Source organism: Pogoniulus pusillus, chromosome 8 (assembly GCF_015220805.1).
Source record: "Pogoniulus pusillus isolate bPogPus1 chromosome 8, bPogPus1.pri, whole genome shotgun sequence".
Taxonomy (NCBI): domain Eukaryota; kingdom Metazoa; phylum Chordata; class Aves; order Piciformes; family Lybiidae; genus Pogoniulus; species Pogoniulus pusillus.
In genome coordinates this window covers 29,150,370-29,165,579 of record NC_087271.1, presented here as the reverse complement: position 1 = coordinate 29,165,579, position 15,210 = coordinate 29,150,370, and the positions used below count along the sequence as shown (strand labels likewise).

Below are 15,210 nucleotides of genomic sequence, written 5' to 3'. Positions count from 1 at the left end.
GAGGCTCTGGCCACTCTGATGTAGGGCAGGGTGTCCCTGCCCATGGCAGGGGGGTTGGAACTAGATAATCCTTGTGGTCCTTTCCAGCCCTGACTGGTTCTATGAGTCTAAATATTTCTCTTCTTCACCAGTATAACAATGTATTTATGATTATAAGAATTTATAATACATATTAAGAAAGATAAAGAGTTCAGAGTTCTGGAGCCATCAGAATTTCTAGCAACGATCTTAAACCCTAACTTCTTTTCTTTTGAATAATTAGCATAATGTTATGCAGATATTTTCTAGGTAGCTTATAGGATTTGAATATTCAAATATTTTCCATGTTATAAGCCATAAAATTATCAAATTGTACATTACAGCTCTGTCTCAATCAATTTGCCAGTCTTTTCCTACAAGAATGTATCTTACATTCTTTGTTATCAGAAACAGAAAAAGCTTTCTGCTTACCATTCTGGAAAAGATGGAATTCATCATCCTGCCATAAGTACCCTAGAAAGCAAAGAAAATGTTATTAGTTATTATACTCTTATCTGCAGGGATTCTAGCTGCCAAACAATGCATCAGCATCAAAACAAAAAAAAATGAAAATATGTGTTCAAATGATAGATCAATAGTTTAATGCAGTTCTGAATATATATTACATATACTTAGAAGGTACCAGATTAGAAGAAAGCACAGGCTATTGTGCCTATCTGTATTTGGAACTGCATGCCAACTGGAATTTATATGCATAGTGTTCATAAAATACAGACATAGGATCTTGGCCTCCAACTTGTGATTGTGCTTTTGAAAATAAACCCATGAGCTTCTTGTCACTCTGCTACAGAGTGGGAGAAAAGAGGGTAAAGAATTTGCATGATGCATTAAGATGAGACAATTATCAATGAAATGTTAAAGATTTTCTTCTTAACTCATTACAAAATTTATATTATAATTAAAAACATCTTTTCACAGTTGTTACAGTAATCAGCCTTTACATTTTGCTTTAGAAAAAGATTGCTTGTAGGTTATGTGCTTGCAGTTGTTAGACTGGGCTACTGAGAAAGTACTAAGTACACCACACAGCTTGGCTCATCAGCGTGCTTTAACTGGGACGTATCATCATCATAGAAGTGTATCATCATAGAATCAACCAAGTTGGAAGAGATCTCCAGGATCATCCAGTCCAACCTATCACCCAGCCCTAGCCAGTCAACTAGACCATGGCACCGAGTGCCTCATCCAGTCTTTTCTTGAAGACCTCCAGGGACGGTGCCTCCACCACCTCCCTGGGCAGCCCATTCCAATGCCAATCACTCTCTCTGTGAAGAACTTCCTCCTAACATCCAGCCTATACCTACCCCGGCACAACTTGAGGCTGTGTCCCCTTGTTCTGTTGCTGGTTGCCCGGGAGAAGAGGCCACCCCCCACCTGGCTACAGCCTCCCTTCAGGTAGTTGTAGACAGCAATGAGGTCACCTCTGAGCCTCCTCTTCTCCAGGCTAAACAACCCCAGCTCCCTCATCCTGTCCTCATAGGATTTGTGTTCCAGGCCCTTCATCAGCTTTGTTGCCCTTCTCTGGACACGTTCCAGCACCTCAACATCTCTCTTGAATAGAGGGGCCCAGAACTGGACACAGTACTCAAGATGTGGAAATGAAAGAATGGATACTAGTTAACTCTCTTCCCCTCCCCCTTTCTTTTCTATTATCCCTTTCAATCGACTTCGTATCTGACATTGTAGCTATTCCATTTGCTTTAGAAAAAATTAATCACTGCTACCTGTTATTTTGACCAAAGGCTGAACACAGAGTGACCAGTTTCACCCAGTATCTACATGGAGAGGATTAACATTTTTCTAACGTCTTTTGCTCTATGTCCCAGTTGTGCAGTTGGTGAAAAAAAAGTTTTCAGGATAGTAGGCTAAATTCTGAGATAATTTCTCACACAGAATACACTTTGCTCCTGTTGAAGTGGCCAGGGTTACGTATAAGAATCTGCCTTTTTTGCTTTGCACATGATTTTCAGAGTTTAAAAATTTTATGCCAAAGAAGGGAGGAAAATTGAAATCCATTTATTATTCTTAACTATTTTCATTCCTTAAGAAAATTACATCCTAAAGTAAACAGGCAAGGGAGAGAATTAAGGAATTCACTTTACAGATGTGTTTAGATGTTATTGTAATGAAGAGATACAGTCACAAACCACTGAGAAAAAAATGTTGATGTTTGAGTAGGACTTGCATTTAAAGAGGAAAACTAAAACAAGTGAAAGGTTGACTCCATGTTCTCCCCATGACTGCATATACAGTGCTGGATGAAATACAGGTGTTTACAGGTAAGGGAGTGTCCAGATAGGAAAGAATTCCCCGGTATGGTACAGGAGTTATTTCCGTTCAAGGAGTTTACCTTGAGCAAAAAGGGAGTTTCCAGGGTGTTCAGTGCTGCAGAAATACAGATGTAATCTAGGTTGCAGCACAGCACAAGATATAGGGAGCTTGGATAAAGCTAATGTAAATTAGAACAGTCCCTGAGGGCTGCTCTAGTTTACGTGGAGATTCATTGGCCTGTATCCAGCCTTGAATCTGAACATCTACAGAAATGGCTTAAAGCCACTTTTGCTTCATTCTTTGGGGCCTACATTTTGTGTTTGTTGCTTCATGTGAGAAGCAGCACAGAATATCTCTTTAACTTCAATTGTGAAATGCAGGAAAGTAGACTCCCCCTCAAAGAAACAGTATTTCACATAAGCCTAAAACAAACATCTTGAACATGCCTCCCAGTTGAGCCAAATTCCCACGAAGCACCAGCCTCTGTGTCCTTCCCAGACATCTTTAGTCCTCAGCTCTCCCAGCCTGCAAATCATGCTGTTTGAGTGAGGTAACTATTAATCCACCACCAAAATGCATCCATTTCCACAAACTGGTAGTTTCCTTTCCTTCACAGAGCTTTTGAGTCATCCTCTCCCCCCTCTTTTGTTTTCGAAGCTATTTGTAAACCAATAAAATGTCAACATTTCATAAATGAACAAATGTTCTCATTGACTTCAGAAAGAGCTGCATTCACAAAAAGGTTAGATTTTGCCTTGTTTTCTTAACTGCTTAATTATGAAGGTTCTACATGTTGTTGTCTTGCAATGTTGTAAGATAAGAACTGAAAATTGCCGGCCTCTTCCCTACCAATCAGCCATGTGTGCAAGCATCCAGACTCAAGATCCCCTTGAAGTCACTGCAGCAATGTTTGTGCTTAAAGTTAAGTGCATGTTTTAATATTCTGCTAAATTGTGGCTTAAATCCTTGCATAGATTTAGATGAGTAGCTGGAAGTAAAATACGTATAGTGTGACAGCTAATGTATGAGCTATTATTGGGCACAAATAGTTTTTAATAACAGGTTATTTGCCAGCATATAGAATACAGAATTGCTACTTTAGACATGAGTCAAGGCTTCTCCCAGCTTTTGCTTTCACTGGCTGAAATAAGTAATCTGAGTGGATGTAAATATGATCACCCTGTTCTCAAATTTTGCGTTAAGAAATCCTAACGAGTTTTGTATCTCCTTTTTTAAAATCAGAATCGTCTGTTGATGTTGCAACTCCTTCCAGTGTCTCTGGCAGTGGCACTTCAAATGTTGAGAAGATCCAGCTTACTCGGTTCTGTAGTTCCTGTTTCCTCACTACATTTCTGAATCGATAAACAAATCACCTATTCTGAATCGCTCGTTCCTGAAGAGGGCAGCACGTTCTAGATATTATTGAACTGTAAGCTTTGAGATGACAGCCCAGGCTTTACTGTACTGCACACAGAGGAAGAGGCAATAAAAACTTTCTGGAGAGTTAGAGTAGACACTTCCCACGATACAGTAAGTCAGCAAAAGTTCTAGGCTCTTACAGACGAAGGTCAAAATCGTATTTGATTATTAAAGAGAACATTTGAATTAGCTACCTGAAGCAATGCCTTTAGAAAGAGATCAACAAAATACCAACAAGGAGTGCTTCCACGAGGAGTATGTGTTATCTTTAAACCTATAGATACCTTTTCCTATTGGCAGTGCATTGACTATCGAAACTACTGAAGGGGTTAGATTTAATTATCTCATCTCTTTGCACGTTTAATCTCAATTGCTATGGCAACATTCAGTTGCCTCAGCAGCAATGTACACTTTAATCAGATATTTCCTCACTCATTTCTCTGTGCACCACAGCAATGTAGTCAAATTTACAGCCAAACATTGATGCGTCTGATAACACCTCTTAGGAATGAATGGGTAGATTTCTCCTGCCCCTCACCCAGAGGCACAAATGTTTCTAGAGAGTTTTGCACCCCAACAACAAAGGCTTTAGGAGGTGAAAAGTGCATATACTTAAAATCTTTCCTACTTTGCTGATTTTATGTTGGTTTATGCCACCACTCCCTTTTTGCACTGCTTCTACTTACTCAGGAACTCTTCCAACAAGGTATGGGCAGGTCTTCTGGTCCCTGCAGGAACTCTTTCAAAGCTGAGAACAGGAAACACAATAATGGGGCAGACAATATGGCTCCTCCCATATTCCACCCTGCCCTGAAAAGCTTTTTGTTTGATTACTCAGTCCTGATTAAATGCTTCATCAGAGCACATCATAGTTCTTTAAAGTTCTTGGCCCAGAAATCCGGATCGTAGGCTAAAATAAAAGTAATTTGGAGTGATGAGCAGATCCTGGGGACTCCAAATCGAAATGCAGACAGCAAGAGGAGCCAGGGAGTTAAAAGTACACATGGATGACTAAATTCAGGTTATGGGAAGCCTTGATATTTCTGACATAGAATATTGAAAAGATGTCACTACCAAGGTAATCTGGGAACAGAGATAAGTTGCTAATGATGCCTAGCTTCTATGGTGAAAAACATATTAGAAATGCATTAGATAGATTTAATTAGACTTGATTATTGTCAGATGTATAGGAAATAATGATACATATAAGGCATTAAAACTTAATTCTTCATATTCTGAAGACTATACTTAGTCAATTAGTTTTGGGGGGGGTGCATCAAATAAAATATTCTAGACTGCTGTTTGCATCTACATGCATTCTTCATAGCTGTCCATCTGCTGGTCCCAGTAGTTTAACATAGGTATTTCCCTGCAGCCTCATCTATAGTAAAATATTTACATTTTAATAATGTGTCCAAATGACATTTGTCCTGTAGAGGATGTAAAGGTCATTTAAAGTTCAGAGTTTGGAATTCTGTACTGACATAAAAAATTTTAAACCCTCCCCCCAACTTATACCTAAAACCTCCAGTATCCATACATCTTGAAAGATTGCAAAAAGTTTGTATTGTAACTTATTTAACTTAAAAAAAATATTTTAATCTGATTCAGGTAAGATGGGAAGAGCTATACCAGTTTCCACTAGCTGATGCATAGTGTGCCAGTTTGAAGGGAGCTGGAATATTTTGGTGAGAAGAATTAGATCATAGGCTGTGAAAAGGAAACAGTGGTGATGTTTGCTTCACTCATAGGCTTGCTGAGATGTATAAAACCAAGAACACAAACACAGATGACGCAGTTGCTCTTGGCCTACGGCTGCATGCACTTCTCTCTCTCTAATCTGCTGTCTAACTAATCTGTCTGCTTCCTAACCCCCCATGCCAATTCTCCAGACTCACCTTGAACGTAAGGCAAAGTCTGGGATAAGATAGAGAGGTGGAAGGGTGGTTGGGAGTCCCTCCGAGGGACTCTGGTTTCTGGGAAGAGTGTTGTGTTTCTGTATTAGTTTTTAACTTGTATATTTCTGTCTGTAGCTGTATATATTGTAAATACCTGCTTGTATATTGTGCTAAGCTGTAAAGATAGCTTCATTCTTTAATTTCCATTCTCTGAGTCTAATCTGGGTGATTTTCTTATGTGTGGGGGGGGTGGGTAACACCCAAACCATCACACATAGTCTTTATAATAACAGTTTCATAGGGGTGAAATTATCTATGCCACATACAAGTTGAAATCTATGCCAAACACAAGTTGAAATCTATGCCAAACTATACATTCCTTGTTTGGAGACTTTGGTAAAAGATAGGGAAAAAAATCCCATAGAACAGTGCCTCATCATCAGAGGATGCTTTCTGCACCTTGAACAATTTTACTGTAGTACAGAAGAGAAGAAAAGTGGCTTTATGGGCTGAAAGACTATATGAGAAAAGACTCATGAAGCAGAAATTATCAGAAAGATATGGAAATGGACAGTTATTATGGGAATATTCCTGTTAATTTGTGAATGTTATGAATTTATGAAGTATAACTGAATTAAGGATTTACATATTTGGGACTGTTCATGTACATGTCCACCACAAACATTCCAGTTCTGAAACATATTTTCCTATACTTTTCATTCTTCTCTAGGACTGTAGAAAGAGCTACTCAGCAAATATTAGGAATAAATTACCTATACAAAAAGGGGGAAAAAAAGCAGACTCATTAAAGTATTTTAAACTTTATCAAACCATTCTCCTGTTTGTTTGTAAAATTGGAAGTTAAATATTTTCTAAAGTTATTTTTTTATGAGGGTGTGTTTTCCACAGGGTACAGTGGGGTAAAATACAATGTAATCTCTCAACTAAGGCATGCCACACTGTTTTGTAGGGCACACACGGCTCTTATTAGGCTTCTTATCAGCAGTTTACAAATTCTTGCCAGAAGTTGCCTTTAATGTTTCAAAAACAGTTTGTCTCCTCCTCACTTTTCATTCCTTCTCCAAGTAGGTTTTTCCTTAGTCTCTGTTTTAGCCTAACCTCCTCCCTTCCCTCATTTTGAGCATAATAAACTAGATTATTTTATAAACTCAAAAAACTCATTCTGACAATTTGGCAGGATCTCCTTTCCCTCTGGCAGTGAAAGAGCTCTTGGCATTCTTCCTCTGCCCAGCACCACCCTGCTCTTTGCAAGTGGTTTATCCAAATGCTGCTGTATTCCAGATATCCATTGTGGAGCCTCTTCTCGGTCCACCAAAACATTTTCTTGGGAGGAACATCCATTTTCCCTGACACTAGTGTTTTGCAGCCTGAATGTCTTGCCTCAAGGACAAGACACAGAGTCTGGCACTGACTGCTGCTGCAGATCTCTTTATGGTATGGTTGCCAAAGAAGGGAGAGGTTTGTGTGACAGAGAGACTGGCTAGTCTGACAGCAACATTCAAAGCTGACTAAAACTCCAGAGTTTCAGGTTTTTTGATTCCAAATTCCAGGTGCTAAACACATTAGTCAGAGAATCATAGAATGGTCCAGGCTGGAAGGGACCTCCAAGATCATCTAGTCCAACCCACTCCTGCAGTCAGCAGGGCCATGCTCAACTAGACTAGGTTGTCCACAGTACAGATGTGTTACCTTAAGGAGATGCCAAATTTTCCACCACAAAACCCTGTACTGAGCTCTTCAGAAAGATGCCCCAGAATTAGATGGCAGCTAAGGAGGAATCTCCAGTTTGATGGTTAAACTCCTCATAGCTCACTCTTACATCTTCTTCACTTTTAATTTTTATTTTCTACATTGGCTGTCTTCAACTCGACCATTAGGATGAAGAGGGAAGGCCAGGTTCTGAAGGCAGTCAATGTAAGTGAGAACTCTGCCTCAGGTGTACTAGTTTGAGCCTAGATGGGATATTTTAGTGAGAGGAATTAGATTATAGGCTGTGAAAAGGAAACAGTGGTGATGTCTACTTCACTCATAGACTTGCTGAGATGTATAAAAAGTAGAACATAAATATAGATAATGGAGTTGCTCTTGGGCTCTGGCTGCATGCACTTCTGTCTCTAACCTGCTGTCTGTCTAATCCATCTGCTTCCTAACCGCTGTGGCCGATTCTCCAAATTCACCTTGAACATAAAGCAAAGTCTGGGGTAAGGTAGAAGGGTGAAGAGGAGGTGGAAGGGTGGTTGGGAGTCCCTCCTGGGGACTCTGGTTTCTGGGAGAGGTGTTGTGTTTCTGTATTACTTTGGAACTTGTATATTTCTGTATATAGCTGTATAGACTGTAAATATCTGCTGGTATACTGTGGTAAGCTGTAAATATAGCTTCTTTCCTCTAATTTCCAGCTGCTGAGTCTAGTCTGGGTGATTTTCTTAAGTGTGGGGGAGCGGGCAACACCCAAACCATCACACTCTAAGTCTTCTCCCTCTCCCCAGGTTGAAGACACACTACTTGATATACTGTGTGGAACAATTTCTGCTGAGTTCTCTAGCTGCTTAGTTTCAACTCTACTCAAATTTAAAGACCCTCTCCATAATGCCTAATCAATACAATATCCATTTTCCTTGTTTATGCAAGTGATCATATTATTATTTTACAGCTCAGCCAAGCTGGTGAGTGGAACTGCTACAGAGAAGGCATTGCTAATTTTTTAATGTATGTTAGACACACACACATATATGTATGTATATACAGAATTTATGCATGCTCTTACTGTAGCACTAATATTCCCTAAAGGTATTATTATGTTGTTAGACAAAATAAAATTAAACAAGAGGCAAAAGTGCACTTGAACTGAAAACTGTTGAAAAAATGCCTACAGGCAAGACAAAAGTGAACAGCGGGAATTTATCTATCTGTGTGTGTCTAAAGGTTCCTCTGGACCAACTGACTGTGCTCCCATTTTTGCTGCAGAACTGAAAGAAAAATCATATAGGTGTTGGGAGTCCCAAGCAAAATGACATGCTTTTTTCTTTTTTGGTCTGCCTGTAAAATAAAAATAGATGGAATATCTATCAAACTCATTAATCTACAGTACTGAACAGAGAGGGGTGATGGGACTATGTAACAGAAGAGCACAGAAATAAGTAAGACAGAGATCTACCCAGGTTAGAAATGTGGTGACAAGCACATCTAGTAACATCCGGAATCAGTGGAGTATGTGATATCATCTTGAGAATGAATTTTTTACACTCTGTCATGATCCACCATTTCTGAAGCTGAATGCAAAAGAGGAGTTTGGTAGCTTTGTGGGGTTTTTTGTTGTTTTGTTTTGTTTTGTTTTGTTTTGTTTTGTTTTGTTTTGTTTTGTTTTCCAATACTGGGGGATTGTCTCAGTTCTAATTTAAATTTCCAGAGACTCAGATAAATTTGATAGAACCAATAACAATTTGCAGAGTGCCCTTCCCTCTTCCCCCTCCTTTCCCAAAGAAAGGAATTAGAAGGAGAGAGAGAGGAAAGGAAAGCACACCCAAATAAATGAATCTCACTCGATTTGGAAGTTAAAAAGTTTAACAATAAATTAAAAGAAGTATCTGAAGTAGGGAAGTTACAAAGGATATAGGGAAGAGAAAGCAAATACAAAATGTATCAATACAACCCCATCGTGATGGTGATGGCTTTGTCCACCTCGTGGGTGATGGCCTTGTGGTATGCAGGGAGCAGAGTGACTCAGGGAGATGCAGAAAGTGAGGCAGAGAGAGAGAGAGGAACAGGAAGTCCCCCTGCTTTTATGGGACAGGAAGGGGGAGTGGGCTAACCATCACCTAGAGTCAGGTTCAGGGTTTACTCACCCTGGAGTGTTAACCCTGTACAGGGATATAACGAAAACCTACAAAGATCACCTTAGATGGGCACAGCCACAGGTCTGCATATTGAGATCAAAGATGCGATCACAAAAAACAGTACTAGTAATTTGTGTTCAATGTATACTGAATTGAGACTTTCAAATCACATTTTACCCAGGTGCAAACAGATGCACTCAGTAGAGGTGAGGTTGAACAAACCACACAGATTGTTTATCCGTATAGGTAAAATTGTCAGGTTTACTATTTCCTTTCATTGAAACCTTAAAACAATGTATGTCACAATGAAAGTATTTGCTGTGTAAATGATTGTGTGTTTTCCACTGAGAAAGAGAAATGAGATGTCTCAATATCCCAGTCACATAATGAAATAAGGAACTGTACTATAACCAGTTAATTCAGTTATTTTTGACAGTGTCATCCAGCAGTTATCACCATGACAATGCATCTTTGTTAACTTAGAAGTTCACAAAAATCAAAGGGCATTTGGATCTGGAGACAGGGATATGAAAGGGTATGAAGACATGGTAGGAAGGAAGATTAAAAATGTAATTCTATCTCATTTTTGCAATATTGTAATCCCAATGGTAACACTAGAAGCACTCCCAGTTTGCACTAGGACAAAAGAAAGCATCTCTTCCACTGATCTTATGTGCTTGGAAACTACACCTCGCTAGTGGCTGTATTTGTAGTCTGACTGTTACAGAATGAAAGAATGTGAAAATGAAACCAAAAGAAATATTAATGCATGCATCAGAATAATACAACAGTCAGGGATGTGGCTTTCTCCTGGTGAAGACAGAAATTAATCTTCTGCTTTGAGCACTTTGGCTTTAAACACTAAACTCAAGTCTTATAATCTAATTGGTGCATCATGAATACTAAAAGCAACTGGCTGAGATTCTTAGATTTTTTGTATGAAACTAAACAATTTGTATACGTGAGACAATTTTTCCTTCAGAATAGAGCTTTGTGAAACAAAACTAACTGTAAATTAATCAATAGCCTCAAAGACATTTGCCTTTACAGGGCAATTCCATGCTTAATTGTGCCAACATAAAATGTACTGGTTTTGTTCAACAGATCTTCTCTTTGGACTAAATCCAGATTCCAAGTAACTGGGAGAGGCTTTTACCTCTGGATCAGGCCCCTTGTGTGTATTCACATTTCTGTATAATTGCTTTATTGGAAAAAGTGTTTTTATTCCCATTTCTTATGGAGTGAATTGAATTCTCTTTTGGCATTGCTTTCTGTATCAACAAGGAAATTTACACAGTCTCAGTGCACTTAAATTCTGTGCTATACTAAAACTGAGCAATCCCAATGAAGGGTAGCAGAAAATCTGCTAAGGTTTAACTAGGAGCATCTTTAGTAATAATAGGACACATGAGATACAAGGAATCCAGCTTGGCCTTTTGCAGCTCGTTTGAGTTTTCCAAGTTTTGTAGTTAGAAGTTGTAAATGGTATTTTTATTAGTGAACTGAGAAAAATTAGATAAATCTTATGAAACTTCAAGTACATGAAAACAAAGTCATTTTTCATGATGTGACTGTACTAAAATAGTTCATTTTGTGAAGCAATTCAATTGTAAATGATTTGAACGCGTTTAATAAAACTCACTCGTCCTTCTCTGTAAGAAATATTATGTTCACATAATAAGCATTGTGCTTATTTGCTTGCTTGTTGAGCTCTGGCAAAATTTGGCATATACTCTGAGTTGCTATTTGTTTATTACATGCAATATTTTAAAGAGCATTCATAGAGAGGATATACAAATGAGGTGCATGTTATAGCTGAGACTGACAAAGGAGAATGGAGACCATAGACCCCTCAGCCTGTCTGAAATTTCAAGGAAGGCAGGCTCCCATGGCAATCCCAGACTCTGCATAGAGCAGAATTTCTCAGCATTTATTCAGGTATGCACCTTAAAGCCAAACTTCAGTTTGATCAAGTACCACACACATAGTAATGAGCTTTGCAATTTCCTGAATAGCTTTTATGAGGAGGGCTTGTTCCTCTCTCTTTCTCCTCCCTTTGCTGTTTATGTCCTGCTTTCTGTCTTCCACTCTCTCCTTAAAGCCTCCACAGCAGTCTGATGGACTTAGCAGGAACTGAGGTCATCGTGGTGATCAATGAGTTCGGCGGCTGAGCATTCAGCCATTGATCACACTGAATAGATTCATATATCTTAGGCATGCCATCAGGAGCAGCTGCTTCTACTTAGCTTGCCAGCTTTCTGTCACCTCGAGGATTCAATGAAGTTCAGAGGCGGTGTGAGAAGGTTATATAATTCTGTCAAGAGATCGTGTCTTTGATTTTTTCATCTCTTAGACCTACATGTCTACCCTTTGGGGGTCTATCAGAGACTGAGAACTTCCAGTATGTTACATACCATAACACAGCAGTATAAAAAGTGCTATATAAAGTACATAAACGTTCTTCCTTTGAACAGAGTAGCAGGAGCCTTCGCTCCTTTCTTTCATAAAAGAACATAACCTAATGCTGAAGGGAAACCACAGCTGTATTCATCTGTGCATGCACATGCTTTACTTTTAATTTGAAACACATTCCCATAAACTGTCAGATACTATCTTATCTACTCTTCCTTCTCTCTCTTATGCTTAAATATTCTGTGCCCAATTTGTAAGAGTAAAAAGTAACTTTAATCGCTCGGATGAAATATTCACAGTTTAACAACTTTACGGGGAAAATAAAATGTATTTCACTGAGCCATTAAAAGGGCACTGGGAACTTGAATGCTGCTTTCTCATCTGAAAACTTGTCACGCTGTACAGCTGAGCAAGATTAAAGATATTTTTTTCAGTCTATTTTTTTTCCTGTTTACTCAGTGCAGGTACTTTGTGCTCTGGCTCATATAAACAGAATGACAAAGTCGTCACGGTTTTGAATGTTACCACTTCCTAGCTTTATACCCTGCCCCTCTACTGGAAGATCATCATCCCTCTACTGGAAGATCATCATCCCATCCACAATCCAGAAGATTAGAGCAAAGGCTCTTTCACTGGCAGTTTAAATTAACAGGCGGTGTAAATGTATGTGGCACAAATGCAGGCATATGCTTCTCTCTTTTGTCCCTTAGGTTGACAGTAATTTCCAGCAGAACTGTAAAATGGACAGCTGTGAGCATGAATATCTGAAATCAGGACAGCTACATCTGGCACAGCTTGTCTGTCAAAGACCCATGACTGAAAGGTTGGTTAGCAGTGTGGTCTCTGCAGGCAGTGGTCTGCTGGAGAGAGGCACTGGAAAGCTCAGGCCTAAAAATCCTCTCCAAACAACAGGCAGCAATCAAAGAATGACAAAAACTTGCAGTACACAGGACAAAGCACTGTTGTGTCAAGTCCTGTTCCAAAGCTTTTAAATAATGGTAAAATGAGTCAGAAGCTGGCTGTATGCACTGGGCTGAGGTCCTGCTAGAAAAAAGGATTCGAGGGCTGGAATGTGAAAATGCTCATGATTAATAACGATAGCTATGATAGTAATATTCTCTGGTCTCTTAAATGATGCTTCCAAACAGAGAGAAACAAAATTGGACATTTCCTAGGAATTAGAAGGTTTCTTCTTCATTGAAGAGTTTTTTTAAATTGGTTGTCTTGAAAAAATTCAAATTGACAGTGTCCCTTTTAATGATACACTTCAAAGCTTTATGAAATCTCCCTGTCACATGAGGCTACCACTTTAACACATATTCAAGGAGGTGTATGCAGCTTGAAAATGGATGAAACAGCCAGGAAAAGAGGTCATATTCTGTTATTAGAATGCAGTTCCAGAGCTTTAATGAATCTAGAGAATTTAACAATAAGCTTGTTACATAAATTAAGTTGATTTATTATGCAATCTAATGAAATAAAGACTTAAGGCTTTCTAATCCACTGCCTCACATTTTTATACTTTATCACAACAAAAATTGAAAAGAAAGTGAGGAATGTAGGATTCTATATTAGCTTTTCACATAAACCAAGTGCAATCTATTAAGAATATGCTTTAAAATTTCTTAGCTTATGTTGTTTGCGGCCGTTTAGTTAAAATGAAAGAAATATGCAAAGCTATCTACATACTCTGGGATTTTTGGTGTCTTTCTTGGCTATCCAGACACATCAGTTCTGTTTCTGACTGCTTTGTATCTTGTAAAGCCCATTGGAGTTCACATTAGAAGATATAAAATTTTAATGGGAGTGGTATTTTTAACTGGAGTAATTTTAATTAAAATTAAACCAAATGCAAACATATCTCAGTGTTTGGTTTGGTAAAACCCATTTCAAAACAAAATCCATCACTTGGACTAAAGCTAAGGTGACATTGTCACTTTAAATCACAACTCTGTGTTTCAGCAATTGGCATCTATGAAGGGGTTGTGCAACTTACAGAATTTTCAAGGACAATATTAAACAACATCTACAACCTTCCTAATGTTATTTAAAAGGAAAAAAAACCAGGTTTTCCATCTCTAATTTCTTTGCCTCTTCAAATACTCATATTAACATTCTTTTTCACACATCCTCTTGCCTCCTTTTCTTTCAATTTTAATTATTTTTTTTCTCTTTCTAAATTAATCCTTTGTTTGAACTGTTACTTTAGAGAGAGAAGAAAAGTTGTACAATAAGCAGATGAATGTTTGCCAGTTTGCTTTGGGTTCTTTCATGCTCTTTCTCTGAGGCCAGATCTTAGAGGGTGCTGAGCAACTCACTAAAAGTTGAGGGTGCTGAGAATATCTAGGAAGAGCCTAGCATATTGCAGGATCATGCCTTGCATAACAAGTTCTCAGAGTGATGACTATTTATGTTTCACTGAATAGACTTAACATAAATTTTAACATCACTGATATAACTGGGTTTTTTTAATGGGCAAAGAGGAGGTATTTTTCATGACTGCATCACTCAGCACTTTGAAAATGAAGCGTATAGCAATGCCACCCAAAAAGTCTGGCAAAGAACCAGATGTCATAGTTACAGACACACACAAAAATTGGAATACATTAGAGGCAATTACAAGGTATGTAAGCTCTTCTGTGCTGAGAAAGCATCCAGATCATTTTAAGTCCTGTCTTAATCAAATAATAATTCAAAACAAACTTGCACACAATCACCAAGAAATCATGAAATCGAAGCATGAAGGACCCTGAAAGTTCTCTACAGTTTATACTGTTCATCTGGGCTGTTTTGGTTTGGGGTTTTTTTTCTGTTAGAGATGCAGCATTAAGAAATCCTGTAAATGTACCTACCAGCTAAAACAGAGTTTTAAATGTTTTTTAAAGAATCTTTGGAAGCAAACCCAGCAATAACCTAAATTTCCTACTTAATATTTTTTCAATCCGTTACAGAGCTGGTGTACATATTTGCTACTTCCCCACTCTTCACAGAGAAGCATTTATAATTTCTTTGATGGATGCAGTAATTTGCACAGGGACCTGAGGAGTTCCCATATTCATTCACATCTGAACCGTGCAGGACATTGGGCTGGGGAGGCCACCACCAGCCTCGCTGCCTTGCACAGGCAGCAGCCCCTGCAGGGTAGAAACTCATACAGCTCACAGTTATCCTGAGTTAACTTTAGTATTGAAATCTTTGTGGCTAAAAGCTGTATGAATTTTCCCAGGCTTTTCCTTGGTTTAAGAAAAAAATCTGTTTGTGGCTATGTGTTTGCAGTTACATCCATCCCAATGGCAATGGGGCCCACACATATATTG

At 38.6% G+C, this 15,210-nt stretch overlaps 1 long non-coding RNA gene across 1 annotated transcript in view; it reads right to left on the bottom strand.

The window, feature by feature from the left end:
* Positions 1-476: 476 nt before the first annotated feature.
* The window catches only part of LOC135177616 (uncharacterized), a 227,558-nt gene continuing 212,824 nt past the window's right edge, over positions 477-15,210 (bottom strand). The window contains exon 5 of the long non-coding RNA XR_010303116.1: positions 477-492. This is a non-coding gene — a long non-coding RNA (uncharacterized LOC135177616). The remainder of the gene's footprint in view (positions 493-15,210) is intronic.